A 21,373-nucleotide genomic window follows, 5' to 3' on the forward strand; every position below is an offset into this window, starting at 1 on the left:
TGTAAATCTTTTACTGATAAAGTGTGATGCTCTCTCCAGTCTCCTTCCAGTGATGGATGCTTGGGCTGTTCAGGCTTTTAAGAGTACTGCTGGATTGGCTTTGGCATATGAGAAAAAGTAGTTATTGTAGGTGAACACTGAAAACATATCTTGAATTTTTCATGCTTAAATAACTGTCAGATAGCCACATTCAGGTATGGCTATTACACAAATATGAGCTGATCTTAGTGGCTGCTGTGGGGGAAGAAATTACATTTGCTATGGTAGGAAATATAAGGTGTTTTTCATGATCACTTAACTCTTGATACAAGGAGATTTAGGATCAATAACTGAGGCAGAGAGTGTTTGTTAAAGCAGTAAATAAAATATGAGTCCATTCATAAGGATCAAGGGAATATGATTCACTGATGCCTCCAATGTTTAGGGATAAAAATTATTTTTTTAGATACCCTGTTCTTTTTTTTTTTTTTTTTTTCATATTGCAACAGAGTTGTCTTCACAGCTTGTCCTACAGTTTTGGTTTGGTTTTGTTATTCTTTTTAATCCTGCTCCTATTCATCCCTAAAGGATTGCAGAAGAGTTAAAACCTTCCCCGTTGAAAACCTGTACTTGACTTGAGTCCCTGGGCACTGCAGAACCATTTCCTGTGATTGCAGCAGAGAGAGATAAAATTCCACTGTGGTGGGAATAACCCGAAATTAGATCAAAGATTTCCGGATAATTAAGACTTCCAAACCAAAACCTCTTTTTCGCTTGACTCTACTATTTTTTTTTTTCCCCCAGGCAAGCAGGGCAGTGCTTCACACAGGAAGCCACATCTGCCTATCAAAACCAACAACCCAAACTGAAAGCGTGACAAGAGCTGAACCGCATTTGCATCCACTGCGATTCCCCGCGCAAACCTGCACCGCCCCGCAAGCAGAGGGCTCAGGAGGTGCCTGGCTGGCTGAACGCCTCCTCCGCGGACACATGCATGAGCTAGCACAGGTGGATGGAACTGGCGGATTTGAGGTGTGAGGTTCTAGCTCTTCTGCCGCGAAGCAGCTCAGCGCCCAGTTGTGGGTTAGGAGCTGGACAGAAGAAGGCTGGCAGAGGTGGCAATCAATACACAGCGAGCCCGGGGCTCTGCATGGCTGCTGAGAGCCCCCTGCTCAGCCCTATGAGCCTGATGGAGGACAGGAGCCGCCAGCTCCCGCGCTATAAAAGCCAGGAGAGGCGCGGGGTGGGGCTGGCGTCAGCGGGAAATGTCTCCCTGGAAGCAGGTACGTGTCCGCGCCCTGCGCGTTCGGGCGGGCTCGGGGCGGGCTGCGGGGCCGAGCGCACCGGAGCTGCCCCGCTCTGCTGCGGCCGCGGGGGGAGCCCGGCCCGGCGCCGCAGCCCCGGCGCTGCCCGCCTCCCGAGCGGGCCGGGAGCCGCAGCTGGCAGCTGCCCGCGCCTCCCGCCGCCGCCCCGGTGGCGGCACGGATCGCCGCCGTCCTGCCCCCGCGGCGGGAAGGGCCGCCCAAGCGGAGCCCTGCTCCCTCCGTCCCGCCCTCCTCCCGCCGCCGCACACCCCGAGGAACGGCTTGTTTTCCTGCCCGGATGATGGATTTCTCCGCAAGGTCATCCCTGCCCGCGGCGGCGGTGTGCCCGCGGCTCCCCAGGCGCCGCCGCGGAGGTAAGGGGCGGGGGAGCGGAGCGGGCTGGCTGAGCACCCACAGCAGCCAGGGCGTTCGGCCGGGGAGCAGCGGCGGGGTGCGCGGGCAGGTGCCGGGGCGAGGCGGGCGTGCCTCGCTCTGCCGGCCGCGCCCGGCGCGGGGCTCCGAGCCGTGCCCGGGGAGCTGAGCCGAGCCGAGCCGAGCCCCGCTCCGCAGCGAGAGGGGCTGCGGCCGCCCCGCCGAGCGGGCACCGGCGGGTGGGAGCGGCCCCCGAGGGCGCCTCTCTGATCCTCTGCTTGTTTTACCGCCGCTTGTAAGGGACTTTGGCTCAGGAGTGCGGAAAACTTAAGAAAATAAATAAAAAAGGTGGAGGGAATATTGATGAGATGCCCCCCACCGCCGGGACGGGCCGGGGGGATGCGCGGCGCGGTCGCCACGGCAACGTGCCCGCGGGCGCGATGTCGCAGCGCGGAAGATGCCCCGGAGGCGGCCGCCGCCGCGGCGGTAACCCCAGCCGCCACCTTCCACCGCCCGGAGTGGGGATCGTGGCCAAGGGGCGTCCCCCGGGCCGAAGCCGGGCGGAGGCAGTGGGGAGGGTGAGCTGGGGTTACCCCCGGGTGGTTGTCGGCGGAGCCCGGCGCTCCCCAGACCGTGGTGCGGCGGCTCTCGGCCGAGAGAGGAAGGGTCCGCCAGGGTTGCGAGCTGGGATGTCACGGTCAGGGAACATCGGGCTGTGAGGATTGGCCAGGTGATGTCCCTTGCCTGGCTCAGGGCGTTGGGCTGGGCACGAATTCCTCACGGCCTTTTCTTTCTCTTGCTATAGTTGGTGACAAAACTACTGATGATGTCAGCTCCTGGACTGTGGCTTGTGTTGTCCACATTCAGCTTGTGTTCTGTGCCCCACACAGGCCTTGGCTTCATTAATGCTTTATTCTTTCATCCTTTTTTTGTCAAGGAAGATAATAGTGCTAGTGGTGGGTTTTTTAGCCATAAAACATTATTATGGTCCCATAGCCTAACCTTTTCCATAATATAAAGCAGAGACTATTCCCCAGTGATTCCAAGGTCTGGCCCACCAGCCTCTTCAAACAGTCTTGATTAAATGACTTCCAACAATGGGAATTGACTACATTCCTGGATAATTGGTTCCAATTTTTAATCGCTTTGTTAAACGTTTGCATCTCTTTTCCCCTTTGAACTTTTCTGACTTCATCTTCCAGCTACTAGATCTTGTAATGTTTTGCCTGTCAGATTAAATAGCTATCTAGTTTCAGATCATCTCTCTCTGCTCAAGTATTTAAGGGCAGTAATTAAATAGCCACTTAACATTGTCTCTGATGAGATAAATAGACCTGACTCTCTTGATCTCTCCCTGGAATGCAGATGCTCCCCAGGAGAAATGTCTGGGCTGCTTTCTCAGAGCCTCCACCACCATCCTTGCCGGCCTCCGTTGCTGCACAGCAGCAGGATTTCAGGAAGGCCCTTGTTAATGTCACGTGTGGAGATAATAACCTCGTGCTCAGTATTCCCCTGTCTATTCACTCAGTGGTACAAACTTTTCTTTCCCACGACTACGTGGTGGGAACTTCTGTTCCATTAGTTATAGGCAGTGATCCCTGCACTTCTTTGGAAGCCAAGGTTTTATCAGAAGCTGGTTGCCTGTTCTGTCAGGAGCATTTGAATTAAATATTTCTGCATTTGTACCTTTGGATCTGCCTATATTAGAGTTTTTTCCTTCCTCAGTTCACCCCGCTTCTGTGGAGTCTGCAGCTCAGGAATCGTAATAGACCTCTGGTGTCCTCTAGAAGTCAGAAGGGCTTCTTTTCCCAGGATCTCCCTCCTAAAGGTCTGTTTTTTCCCCTTTACTCTTCCCTGAACCACAGTCTGCCACTGTCTGCCTTGTTTTCCAAAACAATACACCTGCCAGCTTCAAATAAGTTTAAGGTCTCTTGGAGTAAAAGATACTAAGAAGTTGCACTGCGTAATATATAAACTGCAAACTGAATGTGCCCATTACAGTGAATTGCTTTTGTAACTGCTTTTGTTCAGCTGTGCCTCCAAGTGTTGGTGAGAGAAAAAGAGAATTGCTTTCCTGTTTTAAAGAGCTGTAAATCCCACCACTGGCTCTGAAGTCTAGGCTGACATACACAGTGTCATTATTTTGCCAGTCTTTAACCTGAACATTGTGAGTTTTACTTGCTCTGAAGTGTGCTTAAGCCTAGACTTAGAGCTCTCTAGAAAGCACAGTGTCTGAGAGTATGGGCCAGAGGTTAGGTGGCTTTGACAGAATATTGTCAATGTTTCCAGCAGCATGTAGGTAGCACCTTGAATCTCAACAAAATTATGAGATTGAGTAGTCTGAAGGCACCTTCTGTGGGAGATATTACAAAAAAAGTTCTTTGAAATTAACTATTTTTTGTTGTTGTTGTTTGGGTTGGGGTTGTTTTTATTTTTTGTTGGGGGTTGTGTGTTTGTAACCACCTTGACTTGAGGGAGGGTGGTGTAAGAGGTCTGGAAATTAAAGGTCTTTACATGCAGACCATCCCATGGAGTAAGTGATATGATGCCTGTGAGGAAGGTTTGTCTGCAGGAATAATGATAGCAGGTTTCAGCCTTTAGAATGACCTAGTTGTCTTCAAAGTGTTAAAATTAAGAAAAGTACATTCAGACTGTGTAACGACTTAAATGTCAGGACAAAGAGTGTTATTGAAATTTCGTGAAGAATTTTTTATTACAAGTCCCAGAAAATGTCTATTCATAAGATTTCATGAAGTGTAGGCTGTGATGCACTAAATATAAACAGTCTGAAAAATCATCACAGTGCTCAGATATCACATCTGATTGAACAGAGCTCCAGAATTCTGCTGAATTTTCTACAGGCTGGTGTCAGCATCTTTGGAATTTCTCAAGTGTTTGTCCAATTGTATATCTCCCCAATACGAAATTCTGAAATGTTACTACCTGAGAGATATCTTTCCCTCACCCATTCAAGCTCACCTTCTGTCCCCCAGATTGGGCTAATATCTCTGAGTTTTTTTCAACATATGCTATCTCTTCTCATGGCTGCACCTTTTCTTCAACTCCTTTTGCGATAAGAAGAATATGTGTGTGTTTCCTTGGGGTGGCTGGTCCCAAAAATTACACATTTCTGAATTATGAAGCCCATCCAGAGTCAGCCCAGCATTAAGAATAGTGGCTGGTAATTAATTCTGCAGGCTCTTAATTAAATGTAAACAGACAGGAGATAGTATTTTTGAGTCTCAAGCTTGCTGAAGGCTGTCTAGTGAACATTAGGTTAGACAGATTTCACTAGCAAGATACTATGGCAGTGGTAAAATCTGTCAGATTTGGGTCCTGAAACTGTTACTGACACTGTTATTTTTAAGAATGTAAACTCCCTCTGTCAGACTCAGCCAAAGCTAAGGGGAACAACATCCTGCCTCCAGTTTGAGAAATCCTCACTGCTGTAGGAGTACAAGCAATCTGCTCGTAGTCTCACAGCTACAGTCAGAACAAAATTTCGTAACTGAGAATTATGCTCCTAGCAGCACATCGCTTCTTAATTTATAACTCCCACACTAAAAGCAGAGTTAGGATACAGGCTGAATCTGCTGCCTTTGTGGATTTAGGAGCAATCCTGGATTAAGACTTGATGTTACCTAATTTAGGTAAACATCACCTTCTTGAGAGTCAGACCAAAAAAAAAAAAAAAAAAAAAAAACCCCAAAAAAAAAAAAAGCAGATAATTTTACTAGGGGAAAAAACAAGTTCTGGACATATTCTGAATGAAATTAAGTTACTGCCCAATAGGAAAAGTTTTTGAAAGTATATGTAAATACAGTTTACTTTTGCAGATACTAAAAATAGAAAAGGTATACATATGCCTTTATGCTTTTTATTATATATATGGACTTTGAACTCAGTAACAGTTCTATAGAAACAAAGACTGGTACCGATTAAAAATTTAATCACACATGATCAGTTACTTATTAACATCGAGTTATTTGTCTCTTGGGAGTCTGTGGCTAGGAGCTCACATTTGTAAATTGGCAGCAGATCCTAGAGGGTTGAGGTGTCAGCATGCTGCTGAGTAAATAGGGAAGAAAATGCAGTGCCAACACCTGCAGCTCCATGCAGGCTGTGGGGGAGAAAGGCAAAGAAAAAGGTGGGCACTTGAGTAGGAATGACTGGGAACCAGCATAATAGCATTTTCCACCTATTTGTCCTCTGTCGGCCGTGGACAAGTGCACAAGTGGTGCCCTTGATGAGAATAATTAAGTGGAGGGAAGAATGCCAACAATGACAAATATTACCATGCATTGTGGTAAAAGAGTGCTGTAGGTGTGTTCACAGAGAGCAGATTCAGTTCTTTCCCCTCATTTCCCCCACGCCTCTAAATCTGTGATCCTGTGTAAGAAAGCTTGGTGGCAGGTATGGAAGTTATTTCCACAGCCAGTATCAGCCAGACATCCAGGAAGATACAGTATCTATTAAATTATCCAGGAAAAAGTGTCTGTATCTATTGTATCTCTGAGTGTAGTTGTTAGCAACACGTGTTACTTCTGCTGATTGTTTTACTGCATTTATTGTACATTAGTAGAACCTGGTAGTAACAGTTGAGCTTGCTTATTTCCTCTCTTTGACAATAGCTCTTTTAGAAGAGCAAGGAGTTAATTAAGGGGGACACAGACATCCCAGTGCTCTGTTAAACTGTTGGTGCCTGTGCTGTCAGCATCGCTACATGCTGCTGGTGTCTGTGTCTAACAGAGTGGAGACCAGCTCTGAGCTGAGGCTGAAGGCTTGTATCGTTTGGCAAGTGGTTACAATTCATTTTCCAATCTAATTTATATCACTGTTGTCGAGCTTTGGAGAAGAAATATTATGCTGAGGGAGTGGGGGAGGAGTGTTTTAGAAGAGGATCATAAGAAGTATGTGTTCTGAGATATTTATCATCTCCCTCTCAAGCAACCCTCATAGTCAAATACAGCTATGATAAAGCAGATATGAAGCACATTGCTAGGCAGGAATCTTCACTGTGGTCTGGTGACCTGATCCAGGAAGCAACAGCATTGCTAAGTTTAAAAGCATTTATATCATCTGTGGATTGATCGTGGTTACATAGTAATAACACACCTCCTCCCATTTGTGTGCCTGTACATTAGTGCGCACACAAGTTGAGGGGAAAGCAGTGTTCCCTGAAGCTTTGGTAGTCTGGGTGATTCTGGCAAGAGTTATGTTAGTGCTCCAGTTAGCCACAGCTATGAACTAAAGCACAGGTCAGGGCTGAAGTGACTACTGCAGGAAAGGTTGTCTAGAGAGCCTGCAAAAGGAGTATCCTTATTATCTGCAGAAAACATATATCAAATATAAGCAGAACATAGTGACCAAACAGTCAGCTTTGGAAAGACAGCTCTAACTTATTTTCCCTTTTTATGTTATGGTTTTGGTTTGTTGTTTTTTTTGTTTGTTTGTTTGTTTTTTTTTCCTGCTAAATGGACAAGATGTTTCTAAAAATATCGAGAAGTAATCAATGTTTGTTTGAATTCTCACAGTGACACCTCTATCCTGTAGTTCAGTGATGATAATTAATATTGCCAGCTCTTCAAAATCATCATGCAATTATCACCAGTTGGCATTTTTATCTGGATGAACAGGATGGCTTTCTATATGCACATGTGCCTTCCTACTTCTTTTGGAGAACATTGAACAAATATTGGCTACTGCAGTTGGAATCCCAGACTGCATTCTAATGGTGAAAATCTTTTTCCCAGTGATGCTAATGTGCAAACAAAGTTCAGTTTTTAAAAGGGAAGTCAAACAAGAAAAAAGGCAAAACGAAACAAGATGTGCAATTATTTTTAATTTTCTTCATGCAAGAACCCAACAGACTGAAACAGAGGTCATGAATACTATGCTACATTATGACTAATCTCAAAAGGATACTATAAAAAGCAATGACTTATCTCAAAAGATGACAGTGAAGTCAGTGCAGAATTAATTCAGAAATTTTCTGGTGACTCCAGGACCCCTCTTTACCTGCATGAAGTAATCACTAGAAAGCTGAAAAAATCAGTCGAGATGTTATCATGGAAACAGTGGGAATTTCCAGTATGGGATAACAAAGGATCTGATGTTTACCTTAAATTTGCATAAACAGGAGTCAATTCATTAACATTTATATGGGGAAAAAAATTATGTGGTTAGGCATAATTTTCAAATGGCTGGATTTTTCCTTTCCTGAGTGAAACAGAGAAGGAAAAGAACAGTCGACTGCTTACAAATCTGATTTTACATGGTTTTGGGAAGAGATGAATGTTCCTCTTGGTAGCAAGTAGAGCTGGCACATGGTTTCTCTGGTCAGGGAAATGTGTTTGCCAGTTTTGGGGTGAGCAGAGTCCCTTAACCTAGAGCCACCCTGACTGAAAGCTATTTTCTATTACTGGGCAATCATTTTGTCTTAATAAAGAAACTGTGAAATGTTTTGAAGTGCAAGGACTAGTGCTTTACCTTCAATGTATTGCCAGTGAGATCTTAATCCAGAAAGTAGTGTGTCTGCTGAGTGCTCAGAGAACAGTCCCTTCCCTTCCATAGGCCCCAGGACTCTGTGGAGTTTTGCCAAAAACAGGGACAAATAACAGATTAAGTCTGTAAAGTTGGTACAACAAAGCAGGTACAAAATTTTCCAGCAAAGAAGGTGATGTGGACAGGGCACTGTTGCATTTTAGCAAGTCCCTGTTTTCTTAGACTACTGGAGCTGCAATTCAGAGCAGCTTCTAAATGGCCTTTGGGCACTGAGGAATGAGTCAGATATCACCAGATCCCAACTTCAGAAAGTGGAGAGGTGTAAAAGTTGCCTAAATTTTCCCAGCTTAGCTCTCCTAGAAGCAGTCTGGCTGTTGAGGTCTTAGCCAGCCCTTTGGCTAGAAAATGCTGGAGGATAATTGCACTTCAGTATTTAACAAACTGAAGGGTCACTTTCCTTACAGTCACTCTCCTTCCTCTGAAGTATCAGTTTCATGAAAAACTTCACACAGTTGAAAGATTAAGGTTGAGATGACCCATTAAGAAAATTATGGAATAAAATAAGCATGCTGGGGAGTGTACTAAGGGGTAGAAGTAACAGTGATAAAATACTTGTCAGAAAGATGATAGTCTTGAGAAGAACTGTGTGGAAACAAGATGACAGAATTGTTCCACTCTGAAAGGCTGGCACTTCAGAACTTTTTATAATACTGCTGTACACCACAGCCTCTCCATGTTAATTAAAATAAAAATGTTAATCTTGCCCTTGAGGTTAATAGTTAGGGAGCATCTGTTAAAAGCTGTTAAAAGAGGCTATGAAGGTTTGCATGAGTTTGAGGACCCAGATTTCTGCTCAAGCTAAGCAGTAGCCATACAAGATCTACTGTTTCAGTACTCCATAAAATAGCATCAGTTTCCAGCTGTCCATAGGGACAGGTATCCCATCTACAAAGTCAGCTGTGGTAACATTTGACAATTCTTCGTTGCAGCACCAAAGGCATTTTCACAGAAAGGGTAAAAGGTGTTTCAAGGAGTCACCTCAAGTGCATGGCATGGCAGAATAAAGTGAGCAGGATTTCAGGTCCCTGTCAGCTGCCCCATTCTTCAAATAAACCCATTCATGCCATAACTGAGAGCATTAGTAACTGCAAATGTGCTTTCACCTACCTCAGCCAAGATCTGCTTAGACTTGGCAGTCGTCACTGCACGTGATGGCTTCAGGTTGGGACTGTGCAGAATCTGTGCTGTTACCCCATGCCTGAGAACACAGAGGGTTCATCAGCTGAATTCAGCCCATGGTTTTGGCCATGTGCTCGTGGTGCTAAAAATGCATGAGGATGCACTGTGAACTACTACTGAGGAATAAAAATGGTTCATTCATTTCCTGAGAAGTCAAGCAAGCTGCATCAGTTGCTGCAGAGAAGTTTTAACAAATGGGTACTACAAAAGGATTAGCTTCGTTAATTTAGCTGTGTGTGCTTTCGGCACTCAGGAATTAATCCAGCCTTTATTGATTGTTTCGAGTCTCAATTAGCTTGATGCATAGGAAGTGGAGGGGACAAACAGTTTCCTCCTGCATATAGCAGACATAGAAACTCAGAGATGTTCTTTTCTTTGGTGAGAAAAGGGGTTTTGACTTCCTCTCTGGTTTTGGGGTACGCATCAACTTAAAAGGAACAATTCAAACCTCCAGTCATGGGGCCACAGTGCAATTACAGCAGATAATAACCTATCATAAAGCCTGGGAGCTTTCCCTCAGAAACACTCTTCTATTAAATAGTCTATTTGAGAATTGCTTCCAGCTGGGCCATGCTTGGCCATTATCACATAAACATGTGAGTTGATATTGGGAAATAGGAGAACAGTATTTATCCAGTTCAAAAGATGGTCTTAATATGTAGGGCCTCAAGGGAATATTGCTTGGAAAACAAATTTTCATAATAAAATGACCTATTTTAGAATTACAGTTTTCCATGCTGGAGGGGACATGAAGGTAGAAGGATGCTTGCCAAAGAGATGGACAATAAGCACACTCACACTTGCTCCCTAATGAGAAGGTGAATGGACTGAATATGTTCATGAGCTAGTACCCTGGGGTTTTGGGGTGGGTTTTTTTGTTGTTTGTTTGGGGTTAGGTTTTTGGTTGTTTTTTTCTTATTTTTTTTCCCACTAGATTCCTGCATGCAGGCTATTTGTGTATTTGTTGTATCCAGATTGGCATGCCTGCAGGAATAATGGGCAGACCTTCCTACCAGCAGCCAGCTCAAACATGTAGATGACAGGGAGAGAACCCACACAATGTCTCAGCCGTTCCTTAAAAAGCCTTAGGAGAGGAAAATTAAGTAAAAGGACAGCAAAGCTAATAATAGTTTCCTTGAGTATGTACCAGGAAAGCAAGCTTCAATTACATTATGCCTCTAATATTTTGATCCCAAGAATGGAGCTCTGTAAGAGGTGTTATTTACTGGTACTCATCAGTTCCGTCTGTGTGGATGCTCCAGGACAATTCATGTGGTGGTGATTCCTCCAGGAGCAGAGCTTGCCTTCTAGTGACTAATCAATGCCACCTACTCAGCCTCAGTTTATCTCATTTTGTCTCATTTGTCTGTTGAACCCCTTCTTCTTTTTCAATGTGATCTGTAATCTTGACTTCAGCAATCAAAATTAGTCTTTAATGGCCACATGAGTTCAACTTGTTGGCAATCAGAGCCACACCTGTTATTGTAAAAATCATATCAAAGTCAGTAGCTAACATGCTGCTCAGAGCAGGAAACTTAATTAGATGGGTGAAATTTGACCTTGCAGTTAAAGGCTGCAATTCCTTTGTCGTTTACAGGAGGTAAATCTGGCCTTTTGCCAGAGGTACCTAACCAGAGATACTAAATTAATATGAAATTGTTCCAAATACCATAGTTGCCATTCTGACAGGAAGCCAAACGACATCATCCTTTCAGTCATCCTGTCTTAGATGGCTGATTCATAATGAATGTAGGGCAGATGAGGTAGAGGTGAATGAAAAGTGTCTGTTTTCTAGCAGACCATATGGTGACTCTTTTGCACTGTAGAGTTAAAGACACAGTTAAATGTGTTTTGGGGTAAACCTGCTAGCTTACATTTGGAGAGCATTTTGAAAAAGAAATGCACATGAAAATGCACATTACCCTTTGAATTAATGTAGGATCAACATTTGTGTGTTGCATGGGGAATTTCATTCATGGGCTTCAGAGATGACCTCCAGGACCACAATTTAGCTGGGATAAATATCTTGAGGTCACCTAGTCTTGATCTTAAATTCTTCACTGTTGAAACTTGTGTTAATTGATTCTATATGCTTAATGACTAGTTCTGTTTTGAGAGAGGATTTTCTGTTTGTGACTGAAGAGAGGACAGTCTTTGGGAAAATGGGCTTTCCCCCCTTATGAATATACACATTTTTTTTTAGTTCAGTCTATTTGTGTTTTTTTTTGTCTGAAGGTTTTTGGTGTGGAGTTTTTTGTTTTGGTTTCTTTTTTCTATGTCCATATACACAGAAAAATACTTTCTGTATTAACCTTTTGAATTGTGTTTGACATTGGTCAATGATTAAGACAGACCTAGTACTTTACCAAGAAAACTCCAGAAAATGGGAAAAAGTGCTCATGAGAGGCTTAGAAAGACAAAGCAGCATTTACACTATTCAGCTTGAACATGCAACATGGGGCAGCAAGAGATAGGTACATGGTCAACATGACAAATACTTAAAACTGTCTTTCAAAAATGATGCCATACCGTGGTACAAAAGATAATTTTAAAATAACCATTTCTGAACAGTTTCCTGGCCTTGAGTGATATGAAGCTGTGAAATGGTCTGGCAAGGAGCACACAGTAGGAGACAGATGGGGAATCAGTGCTGGAAGAGCATTCAAGCCTTGGGCCAGGAGGCAGAGGGCCAAAGCATTTCTCTTATCACAGGGACCAACCAACTTACTTTCCTCTGCACATCCTCATGTTTTTCCTGAAAGAGCAGGTCTCCCCTTCACCCCTTATCTCCTCCTGCCTTCTTACCCAGAGAGAACGCACTCAGCAGTTGTAGAGGTCTGTCAGCCTCGTAAATGGAACTAAGTCACTGAATTAATATGGGAGAAGGCTGGTCATCCCCAAAGGTCAGCATTTACACTCTAGTTTGTTGGGAGAAGCTTAGGACTGAGGCATGCTAACCTTGAAATTCAGCAGCTGAGCCATTTCATCTAGTTGCTGCCCAGAGAGAAGGCCAGTGGCCTAATGAATTTCTAGGTGTTGCAGTTTCAGCCTTAAAATAAAGGCAAAGCTCCCACACAAGGGGAAAAGAACACATTTTTGGTCCTTCTGGAAAAGGAAAAGGGTGAGAGTTTTGAAGTGGTGATGGAGGATTTTTCAGCCCATCTGCAGTGCTAATCAGGCATCTGTCTCTCTCAAGCCACCTCACATGGCAGTCTGCATTTGCAAAAATATTTTTCTCCTCTTGACTTGGAGTAAAACAAATCTAACAGTTTTCCTGTGGCTGCCCACACCCATGGCTCAGGATTGTTAATAAATAGATGAGGGACCAGAGTGAAGAGAGCTGAGATAATGAAAATAAAGCTACAGTAATTACTTGGACTGTGCTGACCAGCAGCTGAGCAGGGATGGAGGAGAAGGCTTCCCACCTTAGTGACAGCCAAGTTGATAAATTGCACTTAGTTTCCCAGCTCTGTAGCCTGGCATTACTTGATCCTCTGACACAATCTGCGTCTGCCTCTGTCCACATACTAATTCCATTTGTTCTTGGTCTGCTCTGAGTTCTCTTGCTCTGGCACACAGGCTATGGGTTTATAGGAGAGGTGTTCAGAACAAATTGCCAGTCTTGCTCTCTGCAAGAGAAGCAGCTCATCTGTAAGAAGATGAAAAGATTATTGAGTTGCTGGCTCTGTGTCTCATTGACTGCTGCCTAGTTTACACTGGATGTCCTATTCTCTCTTGTCATATGTTCATACCCCATCTGATCCCATGCCCTGCCTGAGCTTTCTGAAGAGCAAGAGCAATAAGAGAGCCCTTTCCAGAAGTGCTTACCTCCTTGTATGAACACTTATGAATCTGCAGTGGTTGCAAGTACTTATTCTTGGGTGGAGTATGTGCAAGTGCTTTTCCTGGGTCTGTAACATCCTTTGCTTATTCAGCTTTAAGGTGGTGGTTTTCTGGGGTTTGGTTTTTTCCTTTGCAAATGCTAGCAGCAGCATATTCTGTACACTTGTTTTGTTTTCTGCCTTTTGTTTAGCAGAGGCCTCTTTCCCTCTTTGTAGATTCAGGACTTGACTCTAGGAAGGGAAGGAACTAATTTGAATATTTTTTCTGTAATGTTGCAGAGGTGGATCACTAAAGCCTGCATTGCTGGGCTTATGATTGCACAGCTTTTAGTAGTAGATGATGAGCTGTAGTAGAAGGGTGTTCTGTACTTAAGTCATTGGCATTAGACACTGGCATATAGTGTCTAATAGCCTTGTCTGTGATCTTCATCTGTGTTAGATTGTATTGAAGAGGCAGAAAAAGTAGAGGGTCCTACCTTTGCTCTGTATCTTTTCTGCTTAAGTGATGAATGCTTAGTATCTCTGTGCTCACATGTAACATCCAGCAAAATGGCAGAGTATGTTAGAGCCTTCTGGCATTTCCTGAATAAGAACAGGAATAAAAAAATTGTATTTTCAAAGATATTGAGCGACTTTTGAATCCTAGTGGCTTTACTGGTATTTCTGATTATTCAACACTTTTGAGCATCAGACATCTTTGATTTCAATGCCCAGCTTGAATCACCCAGATTAGGCTAGATGGCTATCTTTGTTAGCATATATCAGATTTTATGTGTATGTCTGTCTTCAATCATGTAAGTCTGCATAGTTTGTGGTAATTCAAATTGTATCCATAAACAGGATGTCAATGAAAATAAATTGTGGTCAGAAGGCTGCTGTGCATTCACAGCTGTCAGATGATTGGTTGAAGTATCTAGTATTTATCTTCAAGAAGGTCCTATGTGGAAATAAACCATCCTGTCTGGATTTTCATACTGACTCTAAGGTTGCCATGTGTTTTCTCATTCTTTCAAGTGTGCCTCTGTGCATGGGGCATTGGTGTTCAATGCAAGTCCAGTAATTAAACCCTAAGCCGTGAATGATCCTTTTTCACACCCTGCCAGCTTCCACTCCAGCTGACTTAGAAACAAGGACAAAGCTATCCCACAGCCCTGCTCTCTCACAGCTGTGCTCTAGCAAGGTACAGCTTGACCGTAGATCACCTCTAAGATCTGCAGGTTAAGTATGCTGGCAGCTTGAGCAAGGGCAGGTAAAACTGCTCCTAAGAGGAGTAAAAAGCAGTGCAGCCTGATGGGAGATGCTGGGCATTAGGTGATAAACTCAGTCATTGCTTGGGGGTGCCACATTTTTTTTTTTTTCTCTTTTTTTTGAATGCTTGGGGCATGATTTGCTTGCAGTGTGTAGTGTGAGAAGCTGGAAGGGGAGCTGGAGTGATAGCTGCCAGGTGAGTGCCAGTCACACTGCCTATGGGGATGTCTGCTTTGGGTTTGGCCAGGTGGTTGAGGCAGCCAGCTCCAGTAAACCTGAGACTCAGTTGAACTCACATGTGATATGACTCCTTTGAGCTGTCATTTTAATTAATGCTAATTATTCTCATTAACCAATTTGGCAATCATCCTGAGGGACAGTGATTCAAGTCAAAGTCAATGTTTTTTTACCAGTGCCTTCATCACTGTATGCATTGCTTCAGTCACCCAATAAATGTAAATGTGAGTTCCCCTGTCCTAAATGCAGAAGAAATAAGGAGAGGAGGTGTGCCCAGCATTAGGCTCAGTGTAAATCTTGAGCTCTAACTTGGAAGATGCCAGCCTTTGGCAGGAGTGGGGATGTCACTTTAGCCTGGTGTAAGCTTTGCAGAGTTCCAGGGTGTGGACTGGACCATAAGCATGGTGTGGATAAGGCTGAGGTCTAGGGTATGGATATGGCTGTGCAATACTGCAGTGGGCAAAGCTTTGGCTTACAACACCTTCTGTGTCTCTGTTTCCAGTCTGTTTTATTGAACTAGTCTCTAGATTTTCCACTGGTACCTCTTAAATATTGTCTGTCTTGAGGAAGTGGTCCTGGGCTTAGTTTGATTCCAACACAGATTGGACTTCCCAGGTCAGACACTAAATAAGGATTTGTTTTAAGAGCACTGGGATTTTTAAGAATTCAGAAGCAGAGAGTGTAATTATTCTTAAGCCTGTGAAAATAATATTTGAATCACAGTAAAAAATGTGGCAGACAGTTGGATGCCTTAGCCCCCCTTCTTGGGGCTGGAAGGATAGAAGCATGTTGAATGTAGGGATAAAAATACATGTTTTCTGTAAGCCATTGTTAGGAAACAATTCTAACAGAAGTAAGGATGGTTCCTGCAATTGTTAGCATAAGGGATTTTTACACCCCTGGGTTCCCTGCAAGGGCTACTTTAAAAAGTTATTGCCATCAAACACCTCTGGGATAGACTGCAAATAATGAGTTGTTCCTAAAATAAGCCATCATACAGCACAGCTGTTGGTGTTTTTCTTTGCTGTAGGAAGATGGAGGTGTTGAGAGAATGACTTGGTGACTGAGTTGGCTGCTTCACCTGGAGGAAACATTGCAGTCTCTTTGTTCAAGCACATCTAAGAGCAGGATGGAGAAGACTTAAGAGCCTCTCTTTGTCCCAAAGAACTCTGGGTATGTAGTGAATTTCAGGACCCAAAGTTAGTGGTGCAAGGTTTGGGAGTTGATTTTTAGCAATGCTGAGTTGGTATCAGTGCCAGTACTGCCTTTTGCTCAAGCCAAGAGCCAGAACAGTTTCTCTCAATTTTACCTGATCAGCTCTGCCATAGTGGCAGTCGCTGTCATCTGCCACTCAGGTGCATCTTTCAACTCCTTCTGTCAGCTCTGGATGGAGACCAAAGAAAACCTGCAGTGGTTTATGGTTGTAATATTTTACCACCATTTTCCCATCTGACATTGACCTTCATTAGAGTCAGGAGACTGGAAGCCATCACCCAACCTACAGTGCTTTGTACACTGTTAGGATATTTCTGGATATAAAGAACAGTGGTCTCACTGATTATCTGCAGAACATGACAAGTTTTGGTTCCCCCACATCTCACATGCAGCTCTTCATCAGTTATATAAATAATGAATGAGCTGCTGGTGCGGTCCAGTTCCATTAGGGTCAGGGTTCAACACAATAAGCGTATAGCCTCAAGTAGAGAAAAAGAAGAGGCTGAGGCTGAGATGGCAATTTTTCATGTAATGGTCTCAGTAAAGTCACATCATAAGCTTGAATGACTGAGGTGAGCAGCTTAGAGTCCTTAGCTGGACACACAGGTTTGAGTCATTGCCCTCAAAAGAGCATTTACCAGCATTGCAAAGATACCTCAGAATTGCTCAGATTTTTATCCCTGAGCACCGAAGGCCTCCAGCCTGCAGCCATTTGGTTTCCTGCAGAGCCTCAATGCATCAGACAAAAAGTGGCCCAGCACATGGCACTTCCTCTCGTGGGTTTTTTGAGAAGGTGTTTAGCAGGAGGCAGTTTGCTAAGGAGATTATTTTGTTCTTTTTGCTGCTCTTACTGTCAATGACAGCCAGCAGCAGAGCAAAGTGACAACGTGAAAAAACAGGAAGCAACTGCTGAGGTGGCAGCAGGAAGAAGGCAAGATATTTTTAACTGTTGGGTTTTTTTTTTTTTAAAAAAACCCACGGTGATAGCTGTTTCAGCTGCCAGCCTCTCTGTTCACATGAGCTGTGTTTTGTGATAGCCAGGAGGTAAGAGCAGACACGGTGAGATCATCATCATGCCTTTCTTAGGTTAATCACACAGAAATATCTGTTACAGTAATGACTGGGTAGGCAATGCATCCTTCTTCTCTAATTATATGCCATTTGGAGTAGTTCCTTTCCGTTAGGATAACGCCTGTACATGACAATGGATACGTCCCTTGCCAGGTGCCTGTTATGTAAAGATCTATTCCCCTCTCTAATACTGAGCCCAACATCTTCATTAAAATAATATGATACATGAGGGAAACTTAATTTTTTCAGACTGTGCATGAGAGTTAAACATTATCATTTTTGGGTTTTACCTTATGCAAAAGACATTAATCCTGCTGTCAGCTCTTCCAAGGCAGAATTTCTTTACTTGCAAAGTTGGTTTTAAAATAAGAAGTGCTGCTACAATACATTTCTCTGGGCTCTGATAATATAGTTATTCAGCAGCAAATCAGACCTGATTGTCTAGGGTGGTAACTGCTCCTGTGTGTGCTTCAGCCACAAGTTGAATGTTTGTATTCAGTGCACTGGGGGGAATGCTCTTAAGGAAATCATAATGAAATTCAGGAAACTTCCTTTTGAGGACCTGAAAGCATGTTAGAAGTACATAACAGCCTTTATCTCTAGAAGCCACCCTCTCCAAGACACACCTACTCAGCAGTGGTTATGTTTTCCTGACCACAGAAATGTGATTTTTGTCTTAGTCTAGCTTCCAGTGGATCGATGTCCATGTAAACCACATCATCCTGGTTGTTGCAAGTTGTCTGGGCAACAAAGAAGAATTACAAGAATTGCACGGGCAACAAGCCAGCATTATGCTTTCATCCCTAAAGATGATCACTCTGCTTTATGAAGTCATGTTGGCATTGCTGGGTAGGAAAAATACATTTGTTGTTGGTCACTGCTAAATTGCTCTCACAAAAAGCTCACGAAGGGCTTTTGTTTGTCAGCTGTCAACATTGAAATGCAGTCAGCTGCATAATATGCATTAATGAGGGGTTAGATTTTGCCATGCTTTTATCAGAAAGATAGCAGGATAGGTAAGGAGCGAAATTCCCATTGGTTGTTAGAAATTCTATTGCTTTCAACTCTAAATACAGGAGTGGTTTTTGAGAGGTCCATATGACACTCCTGTTCACATTCCTCAAAAACCACACCTTGTTTTTAGGCAATAGTAAGCTGAAGAAAAATAAGCAGTGGCAGTAAAGTGGAGTCACCTGCCTGATGTGGACAGCAGGGTGCTGGTTTCCCCACATGTGCCTGTGTCAGGAGTGTGCATGCAGACTTCCTCCTGAAACATGGCTTACCCTTCAAGTCAGGCTGCGTTTCCTTAAAAATTACTTCCAGGGTCAGCCACTGGAATAAGAAAAAACTGCCGATAAATAATGAGGCTAAACATAATAACATGCAATTAAACAAGAAAGTGTATATCCTTGTGGGTTTTACCTATGTGTTGTTTCCCCTCCAGGGAGGCCCAGGATACGAGGAAGGAATATCACTGTAGCTTATGCAACTGTTACAGCTGGCTGCCAGTCGGTGTAGTTGTTGTTTGATTTAGCTGTTTTCATAAAGCCATTCATCCTTCCCTTTCACCTTGGAGGAGAAAGACTGATGGGCTCTTTGCGGTGCTCTGCAGCGAGCCCGGAGTTCAGCAGGGGCTTTTGCGTGCTTACTTATGTGCCTCGCCGATGAAAGCGTTTCTATCGGGTGCTGTAGCCCTGGGAGGAGGTGTGCAGGGAGAGAGCCTGGCTTTGCTGCCCAAGGGCCCTGTCTGCAGCAGGGAGCATGCTTGGGAGGGTGAGCTGGGCGGGCAAGTAGAGGGGCAGGATGATACGGGAGGAGAGTGTGGAGGGGATGGACATTCAGGCTCTCATCCAGCCCTCCTCTGGTTCCTTCCCATGCCACTCTCCTCTGATGATGTGTGAGGCTCTCTGGAGAGATTCTAGAGGCTGCAGTTACATGAGGATCTGAGCTTCTCCTGGAAAAGGCTTTTAATCTGTGTGAAAGGAGTGAACTTTGAAGGCTCCAAACTTCAATGGCAGCAGATGATACCACAATTCTTAATTTAAGAATTTTAGGATTTTCAATCCCCTTGCCAAATGTTGTCTTCTAGCAATCTTCTGGATACTGTGTTTCCTATCACTTCTAAATACTGGTTTTTCTTGCTTTAAAGTGTTGGAGTGCAAGGCAAACCCATTTTCTTTCTGGAAACGTGGAAGAATTTTGCTAAACCATGTTGCACCTGTAAATCCATAACCACCTGATTCTTACTCCCACACAAACAAGATGCTCTTGCAGCATATCCACAGCACATAGCAGCCTGTTGCCTTTGGCCATGACAGTGGAGGACAGTGACATTTTCAGCAGGGGCAGCCCAGCTTTTGGGGTTGAGTTGCATCGTAGCACTACTAACATTGCAGGGGCTCCCGCCAGGGCCTCATCAGCAGGTGCCAGAGCTGGATGTGGGGGTTGCTGCTTGTCTCCTGGCCAGGGCAAGATGGGTGCTGCCCACAGGGAACAGATGGGACACAGGCTGGAACATCCTGTCTCGGAGCAGAGCTGTATTTCCTTTTAGATGGACATCTTTCTAATTGTAGGGTAACTGCCAGCAGGACGGTAGAGCTGAATCATGGCTGATCACCACACAGTTTTTATTGTCTGTGCCTGCCTATTAAAAGCTGATTGCAGATATTCTCACGCATCTGTCCCTGAGCGACTACTGAGGTATCCATGTGTGCCTGGAGTGCTTTGAAATGCTGGGACAAGATCCTGCTCAGGGCTCTTGGTAGGATGTACTTCAGGTTTGCCAGAAGCTGAGAGACATGCAGGAAGGTGCAAAGCAGTTTGCTTTGCTTTGTATTAGTTCCAGAGGCCACTGTACCATTTGTAGGACTGGCTTTACACATTTTCTCATCTGTAGGTTGTGGGCAGCAGGTTAAGATGAGCTTTGTCCTTCCAAAGTGGAGTTCCCATGCTCTGCACTCTGCAGAGTTAACCTCTATACCTGGCAGAGAGATGCAAGATGGGAGGAGTCAACAGCCAGAAAAATGCGTTTCTTCAGCGTGTACAAATATTGCTAGATAAATCTTCAGTGGGTATCAGGCTGATTGGCAGCCATCTCTTTTTGGCTGAAAATGGTAGTGCATCCTGACCTTGATTTTCACATGACTTTCCTCAGTTTACTACCATTACAAAGCAAGGACAAGCAATGAGCCTCTGGTTTGTGTTTGGACTTATTTCCCATTTTTGCCTCTGCCATTTCCATTTTTCATTGTGTCATGACACCTTTCTTAGCAAACCTGATAGACATCGCTGGTTGTGTGTCAGTGTGCAGGAGGAAGAGCTCTGAGGTCTGGTGAGGAGTCCTGGCTGGATCTGGTTTCTCCTCAGGGCTGTCCATGTGGCTCGGCTGGTAGTTCCAGCTGATTTGGTGTTGTGGTGTGAGTACAATCACCCACTTTGCTTAATCTCTGCACAGAGGGTGCTGCAGCTCAGTCCTGCTCTCTGCCTGTCTTCTGGCACAGGATCCTGCTTTGTCTGCAGCTCTGACCTGCAATAACATGTGCATTCCTGAGGTGTAGAAGGGGAGCTTGGAGTACCCTCTGCTTGAAATGCCAGCCCTGTCTCTGGTGGGAATCACAGGTGTGCAAGGTATCTGTGGGCATCCCCACCACCTCTTCCCTCCCTGTCATCACAGCGGATAATTTGTTTCCTGTCAGCATCCCAAAACACACCAAAAGATGCAAGCTCTGCGTCTTGTATCTTACCTCTCCAGGCAACCTCTTATGTGTTTTAATGAATGTGTCCTTGTTTTGTGCTGTCTTTCATTTGTAGTGCCAGTCTTTTTGATCCCACAGATAATTAGGAGAAAATGGCCCATAAAGGAAATTTTTCACAAACTCCAGGATAACAAACACCCTTTGACATTAAAAAAAGGGTAAAAAACCCACTGGCTGCAGAATTTTTAAATTCTTAAAATTTAGAGAAATGTGTTTTATTTTCTTTGTATTTAGTGGTCTGACATGAGTTCAAGTGAGCCATTGTCTTTTTCCTCCGATCAGAAAATGAGAACAGAGACTGAATTCCCACTTCAGCAGATGTTTATCTCTGTTCTTAACCGATGTGGCTATATAATGATTTTTTGTGATGATCTGAGAGATCTTATAAGATTAGAACTATTAAGAGCAAGTATTCAGCTCTTCAGCTCTTTGCAGAGACAAGGTTGAAGAGAGGGCTCAAAGAGTACGGGACTCAAGGAATGGAAAGGTGATGAGAATCCGGAATTGGGAAAGGGCTGCTTGATTCACTTGGGAGCTGCTTTTTAGTTGTTTTTATGGTTGAGGGTAGGTGGAGATGCTGGAAATCTTATTTGTGCTTTTGCAGATT

The 21,373-nt window shown here is 44.1% G+C and overlaps 1 protein-coding gene across 4 annotated transcripts in view; it reads left to right on the forward strand.

Annotated features, from left to right (window-relative positions):
• Positions 1–871: 871 nt before the first annotated feature.
• GPRIN3 (GPRIN family member 3) overlaps positions 872–21,373 on the forward strand; it is a 28,266-nt gene continuing 7,764 nt past the window's right edge. Inside the window, exon 1 of one of the 4 annotated variants that reach the window (XM_041488252.1) lies at positions 872–1,262. The gene's annotated coding sequence lies outside the window, so the exon portion shown is untranslated. Of the gene's footprint in view, positions 1,263–1,592; positions 1,658–3,378; positions 3,484–15,795; positions 15,899–21,373 lie in introns of those variants that run through there. The other 3 variants (XM_041488253.1, XM_041488254.1, XM_041488255.1) reach the window with 3 other exon arrangements.

Source organism: Pyrgilauda ruficollis, unplaced genomic scaffold, assembly GCF_017590135.1.
Source record: "Pyrgilauda ruficollis isolate IOZ18807 unplaced genomic scaffold, ASM1759013v1 scaffold89, whole genome shotgun sequence".
Taxonomy (NCBI): domain Eukaryota; kingdom Metazoa; phylum Chordata; class Aves; order Passeriformes; family Passeridae; genus Pyrgilauda; species Pyrgilauda ruficollis.